Genomic DNA, 13,479 nt, shown 5'->3' on the forward strand with positions numbered 1-13,479 from the left:
TTGGAATTGGTCCTCCTGGGAGCAGGTGCGGCGGAGGCGAAGGAATTAGGAATATGGGATGGCGTTTTTACAGGGGGCAAGGTGGGAGGAGGTGTAGTCTAGGTAGCTGTGGGAGTCAGTCGGTTTATAATAAACGTCTGTGTTGAGTCGGTCGTCTGAGATAGAAATGGAGAGGTCTAGGAAGGGAAGGGAGGTGTCTGAGACGGTCCAGGTAAATTTGAGGTCGGGGTGGAAGGTGTTGGTAAAGTGGATGAACTGTTCAACCTCCTCATGTGCTATTCATAGGATGGTTGGAAGGAGGGAGACCTTTAAAAGTGAAATAACGAGAGTCCGGAGACAATGTGTTCCTGTTAGTGTGAAGGGCAAGACTGGTAAGTATAGGGAATGCTGGATGACTAGGGAACTTTGGGAAATAAAAAATGTTATGAAAAGAGTTCATATTACATTAGAGGAGATGCTGGAGGGCTTAAAACGGATATAGGTAGATAAATCATTAGGGCCTGATCTGGTGTTTCCCAGAATTTGTGGGAAGGTAGGGAAGAAATTGTTGAGCCCATTGCTGAGATATTTGTATCATCTACAGCCAGGGGTGAGATGCCAAAAGACTGGAGGCTAGCTAATTGGTGCCATTATCTAAGAAATGCTGTAAGGAACAGCCAGGAAACTATACACTGGTGAGCTTTACGTCAGTGGTGAGTGAGTTGGTGGAGGAGATTCTGAGGGACAGGATTTATAGCATTTGGAAAGGCAAGGACTGATTAGGAATAGTCAACTTGGCTTTGAGCATGGAAAATCGTATCTCACCAACTTGATTGAGTTTTTTGAAGAGGTGACAAAGAAGATTGATGAAGGCAGAGTGGTAAACATCATCTATATGGACTTCAGCGAAGTATTTGGACAAAGCATTCAGTACCTGAGGAGTTGCAAATGGTGCTGAACATTGTGCAATTTCCAAGGATGTTGCCAGGGCTGGAGGGTTTGAATTATAGGAAGGGGGTGAATAGGCTAGGGCTATTTTCTCTACAGCATCAGAGGCTGAAGGGTAACCTTACTAAGATTTATAAAATTGTGAGGGGCATGGATAGGGTGAATTGCCAAGGGTAGGTGAATCCAAAACTAGAGGCTATAGGTTTAAGATGAGAGGGGAAAGATTTAAAAAGGACCTGAGAGGTAATGTTTTCACACAGAGGGCGGTGCATGTGTGGAACGAGCTGCCAGAGGAAGTAGTGGAAGCAGGTACAATTGCCACACTTAAAAGGTATCTGGATGGGGAGATGAATTGCCAAGGGTAGGTGAATCCAAAACTAGAGGCTATAGGTTTAAGATGAGAGGGGAAAGATTTAAAAAGGACCTGAGAGGTTATGTTTTCACACAGAGGGTGGTGCATGTGTGGAACGAGCTGCCAGAGGAAGTAGTGGAAGCAGGTACAATTGCCACATTTAAAAGGTATCTGGATGGGTAGATGAATAGGAAGAGTTTAGAGGGATATGGGACAAATGGTAGCAAATGGGACCACGTCAGATTCAGACGGCTGGTTGGCATGGATGAGTTGGACCAAAGATTCTGTTTCCTTGTTGTATGACTATAACTGTCCCAAATTTGATAAAAATTCCCATTCAGTTTGTCTCCCTCACCCTTCCACTGACTTCTTAATGTTATCCTGACTTAAGTCAACATTTTCAAACAATCAGAAGCACTTTTATCAGCAGATATTTATTTTTGATTCATATTAGAAAAATTAAGACAATCATGAACTGCTTTCCACTTATTCCACTACTTCTTGCCATGATTCTAGAAACCTCTCCCTCTGACTAAATGGAAACAATGCCAGATGGGGGCTGCATTTCTACAATAAAACCACAGCTGTTTATTGGGCAAGATGTGCTTGCCTGCTCTCCTGCTGTAGCTCATCCCTTTTTTCCAATGACACAAATAAATTCTAAATAAAAAACATTAAAAAACACAAATTATTATTTTGGTTCCTAAGCATTCCAAGGATAGAACTGGGTGTGCTGCCCAAATTCCAGGCACAATCAGCGCACTGTTTATCGTCTTCTCTAGTTCCCGTTGTTTGCTGCAGGAAATATCTGGCAGCGTTGGTCAGGATGACCTACCATCCTCCGCTTCCAATCCTGGATTTTTGACTCTGTTGGCAAGAGTGGGGCAGGGAGGTGGTGAAGGTGTTGCTGTTGTCATGCGAGATGGAAGCTCAATAAATACCAGTATTCTAATGACGTATGGTCAGAACAAATTGAGGGTTTGGGGTTTTCTTATTAAAAATAGAATGGTGCATGATATGTTCCGAGGTGGTTACAGCATGTCATAAAGTCATCAAAAACCACGCTAACAAAATTCAACCAAGTTCACAAGATCATTACAGATGATGAATCAATATCCTGACGCCTCTGAAATGTGGTCCACTTTCAAAACAGGGGCAGTCAGAAACCCATAAATCTTCATTAAGCTTCTTAGAATCATAGAATCATACAGCATGGAAACAGATCCTTCGGCTCAACCAGTCATGCTGACCATAATCCCAAACTAAACTATGCCCATTTTCTTGTACCTGACCAATAACCTTCCAAACATTTCTTAATCATGTACTTACCTAAATGTCTTTTAAACATTGTAACTACCTGCATCCACCACTTCCTCTGGAAGTTCATTCCACACATGAACCACCCTCTGTGTAAAAAAAAGGTTGTCTCTCACGTCTTTTTAAAATATTTGTCCTTTCACCTTAAAAATATGCCCCCAGTCTTGAAATTCCCCAACCTTAGGGAAAAAAAAACACCTGCCATTCACCTTGTTTATACCCCTCATGATTTTATAAACCTCTATAAGGTCACCCCTCAACCTCCTATGCTCCAGTGAAAAAAGTGCCAGCATAATCATTCTCCCCTTATAACTCAAACCGTCCATTCCCAGCAACATCTCTTCTGAACCCTTGCCTGCTTCATAATATCCTTCCTATAACACGTCAACCAGCACTCCAGAAGAGACATCATCAATGTCTTGTATAACCTTAACATAATGTGTCAACTCCTATACTCAAAGGTCTGAGCAATGATGCCTTCTTAACCACCCTATCTATATGTGATGCAAACCTCAAAGCTTTATGTACTTGAACCCCTAAATCTCTCTGTTCGATAATACTACCCAAGGCCTCACTTCTAATTGTATGAGACCTGCCCTTGTTTGGTTTTACCAAATGCAAATTAAACTCCATTTGCCACTCTTCACCCCATTGATCTAATTGATCAAGATCTCTTCGTAATCTTAGATAATCTTCTTCACTGTCCACCACACTATCAATTTTGGTGTCATCCGCAAACTTACCAACCATGCCTTCTTTATTCTCATCAAAATCGTTCACGTAAAACACCAGTGGTCGCAGGTCATCAGCCCAAAAAAACTGTTATCATTCTCTATCTCCTGTTAATTTTGTATCTAATTGGCAAGCTCATCCTGAATCTCATGCGATCTAACATTATTAATTAGTCTACCATGTGGAACCTTATATTTGACTTTGCTAAAGTCCAGTAAATAATGTCTACTGTTCTGCCCTCATCAATTTTCTTGGTTAGTTCCTCAAAAAACTCAATAATATTTGTGGGACACGATTTTCCTCACTCAAAATCATGCTGACTATCCCTAATCATTCCATGCCTCTCCAAATGCATACTATTCCGATCCTTCAGAATTACTTCCAACAACTTATCCACCACTGAAGTCAGACTCACTGGTCTATAATTCCCTGGCTTCTCCTTACATCCTTCTTAAACAAAAGCACATCATTAACCACTCGCCAGTCATCCAGCACCTTACTGTAGTTATAGATCATACAAATATTTCTGCTATAGGCCCTGCAATTTCCTCCCTAACTTCCCACAACATCATGTGATACAATAGATCAGGTCCTGGAGATTTAGCCACCTTTATATTTTCTAAGATCTCCAGTACTTCCTCTTCTGTAGTGTGAACTGTTTTCAAAACATCAATATTTATTTCCGAGTTCTCTAGCCTCCATTGCTTTCTCCAGAGTAAAAACTGACGTGAAACGTTCATTTAATATCTCTCCCATCTCTTGAGGTTCAATAGAAAGATAATCTCTTTGATCTTTAAAGGGCCCTACTCTCTCTCTGGTTGCTCTCTTGCTCTTAATCTACCTGCAGAACCACTTTGGATTATCCTTAACCTTATTTGCCATGGCTATCTCATATCCTCTCTTTGCCTTCCTGATTTCCCTCTTAAGAATGCCCCTAAACTCTTTATATTGTTCAAGAGATTCATTTGAACCAAGTTGTTTATATCTAATATACAATTATTTTTATTCTTGACTAAAACCTCAATACCTGTATTCATCCATTGCTCTATAATCCTATCACCCTTACCTGTCACTCTAAAAGGAACATAACGATTCTGAACTCTCATTACCACACTTTTGAATTTGGAGATGCCAGTGTTGGACTGGGGTGTACAAAGTTAAAAATCACACAACACCAGGTTATAGTCCAACAGGTTTAATTGGAAGCACACTAGCTTTGCTCCTTCATCAGGTGGTAGTGGAGGGCTCAATCCTAACACACAGAATTTATAGCAAAAATTTACAGTGTGATATAACAGAAATTATACTTTGAAAAATTGATTGTCTGTTAAGCCTTTCATCTGTTAGAATACCGAGACAGTTTCACTTCTTTCATGTGTAAATCAGAAAATCTTTTTTTTTAAAAGTTGCATTCCCGGGTTAGCTGTTAACAATGGTGATAGCTAGACAATATGTTGAAGGTGTTGGCCCCCTGTGTTCGTTGTCTATGCCAAGATGTTTAGATTGATTCTAATCTAAAAAGTGAGATAATGGAGCTTTACATAAATTCATGCAGTTTTTGAGCTCAGAGTTCTACATGAATGCATGCAGTTTTTGAGCAAAGTACAGTGTGCTTCCAATTAAACCTGTTGGACTATAACCTGGTATTGTGTGATTTTTATTCCTCATTCCTGAAGAAGGGCTCATGGCCGAAACATCGATTCTCCTGCTCCTTGGATGCTGCCTGACCTGCTGTGCTTTTCCAGCAACACATTTTCAGCTTGTGTGATTTTTAACTTTGTACACACTTTTGAAAGCCTCCTACTTATCAGACATCCCTTTACCTGTGAACAGTCTACTTTAATCAATTTTTGAAAGTTCTTGTCTCATACCATTAGAATTTCCCATACTCCAATTAAAAACTTTAATTTTTATGGAAGGCTTATCCTTTTACATGACTATTTTAAAGCAAATAGAATTATGATCATTAGACTCAAAATGTTCCCCTAATATCACTTCAGTCACTTGTCCTGTCTTATTACCCAAGGGAAAGTCAAGTTTTGCTCCTTCTGTAGTGGAAATATTTCTATATTGATAAAGAAAATTTTCTTGAACACATTTAAGAAGTTTGTTAACAACCTCAACATAATGTCTCAACTCCTATACTCAAAGGTCTGAGCAATGATGCAAGCAAGCTAAATGCCTTCTTAACCACCCTATCTACATGTGATGCAAACTTCAAATAATTATATACTTGAACTCCTTGGTGTCTCTGTTTTACAACACTACTCAAGGCCTCATTTCTAATTGACTTGCAGACAAATTGCAGATTCCTAAACCAAACAATCTGATGCATGTTGTCATAAGGGGTTAAGTCTGACAGCATGATATGCTAATAAGACACATATGCATCATCAGAGGAAGTGATGCAGTATCACATGGGTGGCAACACGAAGCCTTAGTAAGATGTTTTTAAATGAAGTTAATATTTTCCTCTCTGTAAAAAATGTATTGCTGCACAATGTGACCACGAATGTTATTATATGTTAGTGTGCAGGTGTCAAGTGTACTGGGACAAGCCATAAAGTATTATTTTTCTGAGTGAAGATTTTTGACAAGGATTATTGTCTCTGATTCAGAATAGACCCTATTTGGTTGGCTACTTAGCTTCCTTTCTGCACCAGGAGGCTGTTGGCTAGGTAATGTCCTATCTCCTGCCTGCTGAAAGACAGCAGCAAGTTCCATCATGGTTGCCACCTGCCTTTAAGGGTTCTGCACAGCAGTCAGTTCCCACCTCCTAGCTTGCTCAGTGTCACTAGTTTGGAGTGGAGCTCAATGCTGAAAATTAGTACATCTACACATGAAGATAATGCATTTATCTCACTTCTTTTACAACCACAGTATGCCCCGCCCCATAGCACTTTAGTCGGTTAAATGTTCCTCACCTTCAGCCACTACTGTTAGGTAGGAAATGCAACATCCAATTTTCACACAGCAAGCTCCCAGATCAGCAATGTGATAAATGACCAGATAATTTATTGATATTGATTGTAGGTTAATGTTTAGCCAGAACACCAGGAAGAACTCTCTTTCTCTTCTGAAAAACAGTATCTTCGGATCTCCTACCATCACCCAAGAATCCAGCCAGATACCTTGGTTCAATGATTCAATAGTGATCCTGAAAGATGGAATTTCCAATAATACAAGAATCGCCTTAACACTGTATTGAGATCATCAGCCTGGATAATGTGCTTTAGTCTAAAGAGGAACTTGGAACTCTCAACTTTCTGCCTCAGAAACAATTCCAATTCCTTTTATGGTTAAACAAATTAAAGATTCTCTGCATTTTCCTCATAGCTATGTAAAGGATCACTGCCTAGAATTGATTTATTGATAAAATATTTGATGCAAATAAAGAATTTATTCCAAATTTGCCTCCTCTCCCCCCATTAATTATAGGGGGGATGAATAATTAATGTTATTAGTTGACCTCTGACATTGCTCACAAAGCTCAGGATTTTCTGAGGCATCCATGGTGGCCTGGGAAGCAGGTGAAATTGGAAAATGGTGGCACAAGGCGTGCGCTGGCACTGCAGAGGGATTTTCCCAGTGACAGGAAAATCAGGGCTTTGGCTACCTACTGAGTAGGGGCAGAGTGACAGCATTGTGGGTTTCCTGGATGATATTGAGCCTTGTTTTTCAGAGGCTCCATGCCGTGAAAGGGGAATAATGACACTGCTGGAGTGACTCCACCTTCCAAAGATGTGCAGGGTGTCTGGATTGGCCATGCTAAATTGCCCATTGTGTCTAGGGATGTGCTGGCTAGGTGGATTAGCCAAGGGAAATGCAGAGACGTTGGGATAGGGTTGGTGGGTGGGTGTGGATGTGATGCTCTTCAGAGGGAAGGTATGCACTAAGTTGGCTGAAAGGTCTGCTTCCATACAGTAGGGATTCTACGATTCTATTCTAAGCACAGGTGGAAGACACCTGCCATAGTAAGCTGGTCATCTCAAAGACTGCATAGTCATTTTACACGTTGATTGGCAGACAATGTGACATCTGCATTGTCAAAGGTGAGGAGCAGGAGTACAGAACCTCATCACAACATCACAGACAGGTAAATATGAGTTGCATCACTGCAACTGAGGTATTAGCAACTGCTTATAATGAAAATTATTGCAGGAAGAAAGAGCAACTATTACAGGAAATCGGAACTATGCAAACCTGAAAATAATGGACATGTGGATTAAGATGTAGGATGTTTTCAGGATTATTTATCTCAAAGTTAGAGCAGTTTCTGGCTCTAACTTTGAGATAAATAATCCTGAATGGAACAGTCTGTGTCAAAAACAGCAATTGCTGGAGAAACTCAGTAGGTCTGACAGCATCTATGTAGAGAATGAACAAAGAGTCTTTCTGTCTGGTCATTATTCATACGTGCACAAGTATTTTAACAGATGATCCATAAAGTATTGCATATAGAACAAAATTATTGACCATTTATTTCCCATGACAGCTTTCCCATCAAATTAATACCCCACTGTTGTAAATCAGCGCATCCTCTCATCGCCTCATGCTGTGTCAAACCTGATCTGTTGACAATTTACTTGATTTGTGTTATGGGAAAAGGTGGGGGGTAGTGGTGTCGGACAAATCCCACTACGTGCTTGTCCACTGCCGTTGGTGGGGGGGCTGCCAATATCTCAGTGTGTCAATACACTGCTCAGTCGGACAGACTAGGTGTCGGGCTGCTACCAGTTGGCCCAACAGTTGACAAACTCTAGTTACGGTGGGGAGAGGAGATGGCCTGATAATTTCCAGTCAGCTCTGCTGCAAAGTGGGACATGAGCTAAGATGGAGAGGCGACATGGCGTGATGGTTTCTGCAGTCGAATAGTCGACTAACTTATTTTGCATAGGGAATAGCATTTAGCAAAGATATTTGGGACGCGTCAACTATGTACCTTGGAAAACTGAAGAGAAGAAACAGTAAACTCAATATCCTTAGTGACTAGGTAAGTACCAAGCTAACAATTTTAACAGAAGGATTACAGTCTGACAAAAATAACTAAAAGAACCTTTTCTCTGTCGTAAGTCACAGTAAAACCGCAAGGAAAGTATCACTTCATTGAATTACGTTCCTTTCAAATTGCAAATTGTTTCTCACAATATTTTCATGAGGAAACAGTCAAGCCTTATTTGATGAAGAAAGTCAACAAGGATCCTGAGAGTCTGGAGAATGAAGCAAGCAGCACCTCGTGGCTAGAACATGACCAGAAATGGCATACTGATCTGGGTAACGGCATTACAGAATTAACCAGAGAACATAATGATCTCCTCAGGGAGCGTCGCAAAAATTCTTAAAGCTGTCTGAAATGTGTAGAGTTTGAAAAGAATGTCGTCTGTAGGAATTTCTGGCTCAAAAGGTTAGAAATTCCTGGTGTCAATGGCTGCCCATTTGGCAATGAAACACGTGGCCTCGGACAACAGGGCTATTTTTGTACTTTCAACACTGTGGTCTTCACAGAGGCCTCTATTACGGTCAGCCCAGGCTGTTTACTGAACTGGTCTGCCCTCAGTACTGCTCCACCATAAAAAAATAAATCAGACTGAAGAAATGATGATAAATATTTTTACAGGATTTTCTTATTTTACTTTATTTCTGTTGATTCAAGAAACCAAAATGGGAACTTTAGTCAGCAGAGTGCCGATGACATCATGTACATAGTTTGATTGGTTGGGGAGCAGGAACAGTCTGAAAAGTGGGGAGATGTAGATTCGTAAACACAAGCAAAGCACGCACAAGAGACATAACATACAAGATACGTGTATGAATACTTAAACTGTAGCTCACAAATTTGGGTTGGCATTCTATTTCAATACTGAGAAAATGCTGCACTGTTGGAATTGTTGATGAAGTGTTAAATAGTACCATTGTTACACATTCACGTGGTATGGTGATAGTGTCCTTATAGCAGGGTTCAAGTCCTACCAGCACCAGAGGTGTGTCATATCATGTCTGAATTTATTGATTTAAAAATATCTGGAAGACAAATAGATACATAAAAAACAGAAGTCCCTTACACATAGGTACCTATACATACTAAGCAGAGGCACATAAGCATAATGTCTATACACACAATCATTTTGATACAGAGCTAAAAATCAAACAACAGGTTATAGTCCAACAGGTTTATTTGAAAGCACTAACCTGCGCTGCGAAAGCTGGTGCTTCCAAATAAACCTGTTGGACTATAACGTGGTGTTGTGTGATTTTTAACTTTGTACACCCCAATCCAACACCGGCACCTCCAAATCATTTTGATACAGATGTGGTGATTTTGACCCAACATACTTGTAATGATGTTTACCCCCCTAGCCAGTTTATTTAACCTTAGATAAAATCAGAACTGCAGGAAATATTCAACAAGCCAATTATCTGTATAAAGATTTTGGGGTTAACCAATCATTCAACCCATTGTTATTTATTGGATCTTGTTATGTTAAAGTTGCTGTTGTATCTTCCTACAGAACAAGTGTTTACATTACATATAACTGCACACAAAACTTGTGAGCAAACACTTCATATCCTGACAACCTTCACATTTAAAAAATTCTCCTCATCCAGTACCAATCCTTCTCTTATTCACTCCATTCATTTATCAATGGATGTAACTCATTTATATTTACTCTCAACAATTAATCCCATCATTAACTTTTATTCAGAATTATAAGGGAGAGTCTTCAGACTTTGGTACAGAATACCATGCAGGCTAACTGTAGTTTTAGACTTATTCATAACACAGAGTCATACAACACAGAAACAGACCCTTTGGTCCAACTCATCCATGCTGACCAAGTTTCCCAAACAAAACTAGTCCCATATGCCTGCGTTTGGTCCATATACTTTTGTATCCTTGTCCAAATGTCTTTTAAGTGTTGTAATTGTATCTACCACTTTGGCAGTTCATTCTGTATACAAACTGCCCTCTGTGTAAAAAAGTTGCTCCTCAGATCCCTTTTAAATCTTTCTCGTATCACCTTAAAAATATGCCCTCTAAATTTGAATTCCCTAATTCCTTTGCTACTCACGTTATCTACGCTGCTCATGATTTTATAAACCACTATAAGGTCACTCCTCAACCTCCTACTCTGCAACGAAAGAAGCTCCAGCCTATCCGGCCTCTTCATACCTTCCAGTCCCAGTAATAAATTTTTTGTGCACCCTCGCCAATTTAATAATATCCTTAGCAGGGCAACCAGAACTGTACACAGTCATCTAAAAGTGGCCTCATCAATGTACTGTACAACCACAACATGATGTCCCAACTCCTAAACTCAGTAATCTGAGCAATGATGATAAGCATGCCAAATGCTTCACTAGGAAATCATGGATGGCGCACCTCCAGATGGTGAGGAATGAGGGATAGTTGACATCTTGTATCCACAAGCCTGAGGCAGATATATCATAAGGATCTGGACAATCACCCACCCCCACTCCCTTCACATATTCACCATTAGCAGCAATTCCACTGTATGCCTGGGGCACATTTCACAGATAAAAACAGAGCATAGTTAAATAATACTTTGCAATCACACTGTTTTCTCTTTTAAAAATAGGAGAGATGAGCCAAGGAAGTAAAGATGGGAGAAAGAAAATAAGGAAAAGAAAACCAGACGTGTTGTCAATTTTTTGTTGTTGTAGACTTGATGGAGATTGCTGAAATCGTTCTACACTCAATGACCACTAGATGGAATATGTGTTCTGAGTTTTCTAAACATATTTAAAATCTTGAATGTTCTGTAATAATACAAGCAAATGTTTACTTTTAACTGAATACATCATCTTTAAAAAAACCTTTAAAATATTATTCTACTCAGCAAACAATAGGTGAAGCATGCCACACTGTTAGGTTATTAGGGAAAAAGCATCAACTGGGATTGTGAACTATGCCCTTCTTTAGCTCCATAGATAAATAAGCAGTAGACCAGGACTGAGATAAATTAACTGAGGAAAGAGTTGGAGGGGAACAACATGTCTCAGCAGCCTACGGTCTGAGGGGAGAGGGAGAGAGTGAGTGCATGTGTTTTGGGTGGTGGGCCAGCGAGTCGGGGTGCGGCATGAATCAATGTTAACCCAACCAGTTGAACGTCCTGTGATTCCTGCTTAAAAACTGACATTGGCACCTTTCACTGGGTAGAAAGAATCAAGTTTATTCATATTGCGCTGCAGACCTGAATTGAATCATTGAAATTCACAATACAGAAGGGAATCATTTGGTCCATCTTATCTGAGCTAACTCCTTTAAGGAGCTATTCAATTTGACCCACTCTACATCGCCCTTCATTTGTTCTCCTCTTATGTATATGTCCAATTCTAATTTGAAAATAACATTAACCAGATTATGCACTTATAGTTCATAACATTTATTCCATTAAACTTGAGGGTGGCTGTTGGCTCAGTGGTTAGCGCTACTGCCTCACAGTGCCAAACACTTGGGTTCAATTCCAACTTTGGGCGACTGTCTGTGTGGAGTTTGCACATTCTCCCCGTGTCTGTGTGGGTTTCCTCCCACAATCCAAAGATGTGCAGGTTGGGTGAATTAGCCACAATATTCAGGCATGTGTAGGTTAGGTGCATAAGTTAGGGGTAAATGCAGGATAATAGAGGAATGGGTCTGGTGGGTTACTCTTCGGAGGGTCGGTATGGACTTGTTGCGGTGAACAGCCTGTTTCCACATTGTAGGGATTCTGTGAAAACTTGCTTCTGTCCATTCTGGTTCTTTTGCCAATTATCTTAAATCTCTCACTTCTTGTAGCTAGCTCACTTGCCAAAGTAAACAGTTTCTCCTTGTTTGTCACTTGCAAAAACCTTCAAAAACTTTCATAAGTTTGAACATCACCATTAAAATTTCCCTTGACATTGAGCAGACTCTTACTCACCAGCTGTAGTTAAACATAAAGAATTAACACATGGTTGAGGTCCAGGGTAGAGAGTATGTAAGTATGGGGAGGGCGGCTACTATCATGCAGGTGGAAGTTCCAGCACAGAGCAATTCCACACTTCGTGAGCTGGGAAGGAAAAAATGTCCTCCTAAGGTGATTGGTGATGGTTGAGGGCCACTGTTTCAGCAAGCTTGGAAATATTGCTCCATTTTCAGCTCTATTTCTGCTGTGCAATTATTCAGTAATGATTACTTTGCAGATGTTAATGAAAACCCCAAAGTCAAGGAGCACCATAATTAAAAACAATGAAAATAAAAGCAAGAATAACAAACCACACATAATTAGCACCTAGCCAGGTCCTGTGTCTCTCTGTATTTCATTGCCTGATTAAAAGCATTCTCAAGGAGCTCAAGACAATGGCCTAATAGTATTAATCTAGAAACCCAGCTATTGTTCTAGGGAGCTGGGTTCAAATCCTGTCATGACAGATGGTGGCATTTGAATTCAACAAAAGATCTGGTATTAAGAATCTATTGATGACCATGAAATCATTGTCAATTAGAATCATAGAAATGTAAAGCATGGAAAGCAACCCTTCAGTCCAACTTGTCCATGCTGATATCCTAAATTAATTTTGGCCCATATCCCTCTAAATCCTTCCTATTCATATACACACATCCAGATGCCTTTTAAATGCTGTAATTGTACCAGCCTCCACCACTTCCTTTGACAGCTCATTCCATGCATGCACCACCCTTTGTGCGAAAAAGTTGCCTCTTAGATCCCTTTTAAATCTTTCCCCTCTCACCTTAACCCTATGCCCTCTAGTTTTGGGGAAAAAGACCTTGACTGTTCATCCAATCCATGCCCCTCATAATTTCATAAACCTCTATAAGGTCACCTTTCAAATTCCATGGCTCCAGGGAAAATAGCCTTAGCCTATTCAGCCTCTCCCTATAGCTCAAATCATAAGACCATAAGACATAGGAGCGGAAGTAAGGCCATTCGGCCCATCGAGTCCACTCCGCCATTCAATCATGGCTGATGGGCACTTCAACTCCACTTACCCGCATTCTCCCCGTAGCCCTTAATTCCTTGTGACATCAAGAATTTATCAATTTCTGCCTTGAAGACATTTAGCGTCCCAGCCTCCACTGCACTCTGTGGCAATGAATTCCACAGGCCCACCACTCTCTGGCTGAAGAAATATCTCCGCATTTCTGTTCT

General features: G+C 40.3%; 1 long non-coding RNA gene across 1 annotated transcript in view; it reads left to right on the top strand.

The window, feature by feature from the left end:
* LOC122542754 overlaps positions 1-11,103 on the top strand; it is a 21,953-nt gene extending 10,850 nt beyond the window's left edge. Inside the window, exon 3 of the long non-coding RNA XR_006309861.1 lies at positions 10,927-11,103. This is a non-coding gene — a long non-coding RNA (uncharacterized LOC122542754). The remainder of the gene's footprint in view (positions 1-10,926) is intronic.
* Positions 11,104-13,479: the final 2,376 nt, after the last annotated feature.

The sequence above is a fragment of the Chiloscyllium plagiosum genome, chromosome 41, assembly GCF_004010195.1.
Source record: "Chiloscyllium plagiosum isolate BGI_BamShark_2017 chromosome 41, ASM401019v2, whole genome shotgun sequence".
NCBI lineage: Eukaryota > Metazoa > Chordata > Chondrichthyes > Orectolobiformes > Hemiscylliidae > Chiloscyllium > Chiloscyllium plagiosum.